The 6,129-nt window shown below is 34.9% G+C and overlaps 1 pseudogene; it reads right to left on the minus strand.

Moving 5' to 3' along the window:
* Positions 1–349: 349 nt before the first annotated feature.
* On the minus strand, positions 350–589 carry LOC107502958 (annotated as a pseudogene).
* Between the last annotated feature and the right edge of the window lie 5,540 nt (positions 590–6,129).

The raw sequence follows: 6,129 nt of genomic DNA on the forward strand, positions 1-6,129 counted from the left end.
ATAGAACACAGTAATAGAAATAGTCTATATCTTAATGTAGCTCTTTTAACTGTGTCACACTGATTGAAAACTAAATTGAAATTATTAAACTGCATTACAAAATCCTTCATCAAGATGTAATATGAGCCATCAAAATTTATATTAAAATTTACCTAGTTTATTTACAGTGTCCTTTTTCTTTTTTCCTCTTTTTGCACATTTCAGATATTTATTAATCAGTGTAAACCCCAATGCAATACACCAACACGATTTTGTGCATGTGGAGAAGAAATACTTCCTGGTTAAGTGGATAATTGTGCAAATGACTTCTGAAATACCTTTATTCTAAGCAGCTTTATAGTGAAACATTTCATTTAGAAGTCTGGACTTTCTTCAGTTTGTTGTAATCTACATTTACTAAATAGAACTGTATTACTCATTGGGACCCAGTTTGTTCCAGGGTTTTCTGGGTTATTCTTTCTCTCCCAACAGACAGCTGGATTGAACAATGCCAGATGCAAGATACACAGCGTTACTATAAAAATATAAATATAAAAAGGGGCCTCAAGCTTGGATGCTTTTTGGTCTGATGGAGGATCTGGCAGACCATGGTTGCCGGCAGAGGGTTCAGGTCCCTAGTGTTATTTTTCTTGATAAGGTTAAATTCTTCTTTGTCTGTGTTAAAATTAATTATACAGAAATGTTAGTTTATTATTTTTCTTAATATATATCATTAAGATAATATTAATGCAATTTTAAAATCGAACACTTACTGCCGAATATGAGAAATCATTTTCTCTCTCTGCAACCTCCTGTCGATTCTATCTCCACACTTCAGAAGCTCTAGAATTCACCTACTTGGAACACTCCGACTTCTGCATCCTGATTTTGAAATATTCAGGGAAAATAAATAAAGACCCAGGGAAAAATAAAAAGTCAAAGACTAATACAAATTCTTCTTTTGTGTACTCTTCACTCCAAAATGCTGTCGCTATAATCTAAGAAGTTAAAATAATCTGGCACTTTAACCTCTAAGTAAGTCAATTTAAGAGAATACTGGGAGTACTGCTTTTAAGAGACTGATTGAAATCAACCCTTTGGTATAAGAATAATTATTAAATGGTTTTAGATTCCAGAGCAATAGTTATCTATATACAAGTTATCAGTAGCTGATTGGCTCCAATTATTCCTTCAGACATCTAAGAAAGACAAACCATCAACATAAAAAGCTCTCACTCCTTTACATATTCATAATACCTCCGTGAATCACTAGGACTGGCACTGATGCTGCCTGAATATTAATGCAGAGCCAACAGCTGAGCTGAAGGGCAAAGCAATATATAGAAACAAACTGCAATTTCTCTCCAGAATTCACTATTTAACTTAATGGTGGGCAGCTTTTAAAATTGTTTATTATTATTATTATTTTTATTATTATTTTTATTTCATCCCTTATTAGAAGATTGTTGCCCATTTTTTAGAGTACCTAGTCAGATCACTGTAGGATTACAGTACATCTTTTATTTGTATTTTGAACCAGATTTAATCATGCAATCTTACACCAAAACTCACAAACTATTCCTGTTTACATGCTCAATAGCTATGCAATATGCACCCTGGGAAGGAGGAATCCAACTTCAGCATTTAGCTGAAGGACATTCTATTTTTATATGCTTTTAAATGTTTCAAATTTGTGAGCAGTTAAAAGTTCAGATAGTTAAGTACCTTTGCCTTCAATTTTAATCCCTGCTCTGCCCTTTAATTTCTTGTAAAAACCTCTGTCTCCTGACCTCACCCTCTCACAACTCGGAGGGCTATTTCTGCTTTGGCTTCTGCTGAGAGTCACAGATTGGGGCTTCCGGAAGAAATGCTGCATGAAATGCAGCAGAATATTTGTGGAAGAATCTGTAGGAGGGAGATGCATGTTTGGAGTTTGCACGTGTGAGATGTTTGTAACATCATAATTACATTTATATTTTCGTGATCACAAGGTTGTTTATTACAGGATTCCTTTTTTCCTTGGAGAAGTGGCAGATTACACAAAACCTCCCGGGCATTTGCATTTCCTTTTCCTGAAGAAGCTGCTGTCTGCCAACAGGGCTTTCAGAAAACACGCAGGAGTAGATAAAACAGCGTTTCTTAAGAACAACCTCAGGTTTAAAAAATAGAGTTTTGTGCCTTACTGATTATCACACTGTTTTGCTTTATTTATTTTTATTGGGCTTCTATTTCAATAACAGTAAATAATCACAGCTATAGCTAATCTTTATTGACCATACATTATGTCAGTCAATTTTCGTTGCATAACAACCTCTAAAATCAGTGGCTTAAAGCACTAAAATATTATTGCTCAGGTGTCTGTGGGTTGCCTGGAATTTGGCTGATGTGGGGATAGGTTCAGCTTGGCATTTCTGTTTCAGGCTGTGGCAGCTGGGATAACCATATTTCTCACTGAGTTGGCTTGAGTGACTGCTGCATTTGTCTCAATCCCTGTTAGAGTAATGGCCTAACCAGATAACATTCTACTCATTGTGTTAGCAGAGGCACAAGGGCACAAGCGAACATATGAGGCTTCAAGGCTTATGCTAAGACTCAGAGCACTCACCTCCTCCTTATTCTCTTGGTCAAAGTCAAGCATCAGGAAAAAAAAAACAACATTATCTCTCTAGTAGGTGAGATTGAAATGTCACATGACAAAAGGAGGGGTGAAAAATGTAAACCAATAATACAGCTTACTATCCACACTATGGCCAAGACTTCTTTGTTCATATTATATACATCGTTTTATTTAGTTCTCAAAGCAGTCCCATGTATTATTGTCATAATTATTTTACAAATAAGAAACTGAGATTCAGAGAGATTAAGCAACTTGTTTAGGACCACACTACCAGCAAATGATAAAGCAATGACTGACAACTAAACATATCTTAAACCTATGCGGTTTTTCTCAAATGTTCCATTCCACCTGGTTTCAAAGACTATTTCTATATTTAGTATAGAGATTATAAAGACATGGGATATAATGTTCAGTCATCATTATAATGATAATGAATGAGGATAGAGCATAACAAAAACTCTCCTGGGATAATACTATTCATTTCTAAGTCATCTCATCCTTAAAATTCATTTATACGTGAGACAGAATAAGGATAATGTCTTCAGCAGGGAAGAACCACAGGCAAATTAATAAATTAAATTTCCATTTATAGTTCTTTTGTGACCAATAATTATTCCTTGGAACAAGAAAGACACTTTGACAACGAAAATCACATATAAAAATTATAACAGATTCTGTTTTATAAAAAAATGCACACCACACAAATACAGTTTTGTAGTTTCTAATACCATTAACCAAAAGCTACAAATAATTATAATACTGACAAAGAATTTTAGTGAATGGGAAGTTAATTATTCCAGTGTCAGTAGAAATCTAAGTACACTCCTAATTAAAGTATTTTCTAATTGTCTTTTTGGCAATCACTAGCAATGTAGTCTTAGAATATGTTTATATTTGCAGTAGTTTCCTGATTTTACATATTTTCATTTTTTGTCTAACAGTTGTTTTCAGAAATCTGAAGAGGTTTAGTTGAATCAAAAAAATTACGTCTGTGATTTCTATATTTTCATACTGTTCTTCATTGTATAAAGTGTGGCTTAGTAAATACCACAAATTGTTAAAAAGAGCATAATATTCTATAATAAACCAGAAAACAATAAGGCAAAATTAAATAAGATGGTCTCTGACATAAATCCAACCTCTATGTCACAAGATTTCTCCCCAAAGTTAAGCCGTACACAGAGATGAGACAAATTTTATTTGGGAATACATTGGCATTCATAGAAATCGGGATACTAAAATAATGAAATGAATGTGCAAGTGAAGCTTGTGAAATAGCAGATAGAATCTTCATCTTAGATATACACTATTAGTTTTTTCCAAGATAACTAGTTGTACTGAATCTCACACTTGGTCCACTTGCCATACTTCACACCAAAAACATTTCAGAACTTCATTAAATGCAGGCTTGAAGCTAGGAAGCTGAGAGCATTTCTAAGTATGTTTGTTCTGCTGATGAAAGTGTGTGGTACACAACAAATATTCAATAATTATTTTTGGAGGATGCAGTATTATGAGATTTATACCACTAGACTCAAACAGAACTGGATTCTTAGTAGTCGAACAACTTGGTCAAGTTATTTAATACTACAAAACCTCATTTCATTTTGTTTTTACCCGTAAAGATGAAGCTAAATCTACCTATGCCATAAAGTTATTTAGAGAAAATCAAAACATGAATTCATAACTAAGTTTCCCCAACCTTTATTAACTGATAAGTTAAAATGGAATCATATTATTAACTCAGATTTTAATAATTCTAGCTACTATCTGCTGAGGTAGAACTTCGGTCCCTTCCCCCTAGATCTCTTCCAGTTATATTTGGATGTCCCCAGTGAGGGTCTCAAATGTGCTCATGAAAGGCCTTCTTCCATTTCTTGACCTTCATCCCTTTCACTGATGCTCATGGCCTACAACAGTACTTGAGAATCACTTCTTCCCCATCTGGTTGTAGCTGCCACTCAACCCTCTGAGAAATGCTAATATAGTACCCTGTGCTGCTATCTTTTCTATCCGATGTTGTGGTTTCTCTGAGTACCCAAAGGACACTGCATTCTCTGGGCTCTTCATTGAGTTGATGCTCGTACGTATTTGATGCAAAGTTGAAGGATCATCCTTGTCCTTCAGCCTTCTCTCTCTAAAATTTCATTACAAATCAAGTTGTTCGGCGAAGAGCGGTCAATATCTGAGACAGAAATCATGCTGTTGAATACATATGGTCATGTAAATTCACACACACAGACCATCTCCTAACCATCCCAAGTCTTCTTCCTCCTTTAGGATGGATTCTAGCATATGTGAGAAGAGGAAACTCACATCTTGCTGCCAATTATAACATTCTATAATGGATTACTTGGGGAGACGGACCCTGTGTTAGTAAGGTTTTGTGTACCTGGTGCATTGTGGCTCACCATTAACATAGACTTCATCATCTAAAATGGCTCCCTTAAGATTTTTCTGGATCTGGGCCCCTTAGAGAATCACCAGAGAGATCATAATTTATTTGGTCTGGGATGAGTTGCTGGCATAGATAATTTATAAAAGTTCCCTGGATACTCCTAATGTGTTAAGAACCACTATTCAGAGACTCTGAGGAAAACTTACTTTACCAGATAAAATGTGTATTTGTCTTTGTCTATAATTTTAGTAAAATGTCAGGTGTCTGTGAACACCCTGAAATCTAGTTTGAGGATAATTGACTTAAACCCAGTAAGTTTGGTTGTTTCTACATATGAGGGAATAGCCATGGTGGGCAGACTTCTAGAAGACATATTAACAGGTCCATACCCTAGACAAAGCAATAAACGGCTTCATCTAATACGGTGGGGTTTTCCCCTTATTCATCTGTTTTTTCTCCTAATGTTGTTGGTATTATGCTATCTCGCAGTAGGTGATTATTAAATGCTTGTTGATTTAATGTTATCAAAGTCCATATTACTACTTAAATTAAGGAGAATATTTAGATCAGAATAGTAGATCAGAATGAGAGAATCATAAAGAGAGATTTATAGTGCTTCACTTTTGGGCAAGTAGAATGACCAAGTTTCAATGACTAGCAAATTAATATTGAAAAAAAGTCTATGTTCTAGTTATAGAGAAATAGTAATAACCATTTCTCACAAAACAGAGGAAAATATCAGTGAGAAATGTTTCACTGATGGTGTGACAAGAGGGTCACAGAAACACCGTGAAGGTTTTAAGTAAATAACCACTCCCTGGGATGTCCGGAAACTTACATGAGACTTGGTTTTTATTGAACTGTAATAAAATCAGCAAGGATGTTTTCTAGCTAAGACAACATGAGGAAATAAAATTGCAATTAAGACAAGACATGGGAATGTTTTGATTACATCAGAAATAGAATAAATGAATATTTTCAAATTTTGGCAGCTCCAAAAATCAATTTCCAGAAATAGTTAGGACACTTAGAGCTAGGTACTATGACCCATTTTGCCATTTGACTATTGTCATAGGCCAAAAAAATGTGCCGAAAGTGAAGAAAGGAGAGGGAAAGAGAAGGAGTTAGTGTAATG

The sequence above is a fragment of the Rousettus aegyptiacus genome, unplaced genomic scaffold (assembly GCF_014176215.1).
Source record: "Rousettus aegyptiacus isolate mRouAeg1 unplaced genomic scaffold, mRouAeg1.p scaffold_m13_p_9, whole genome shotgun sequence".
Taxonomy (NCBI): Eukaryota; Metazoa; Chordata; class Mammalia; order Chiroptera; family Pteropodidae; genus Rousettus; species Rousettus aegyptiacus.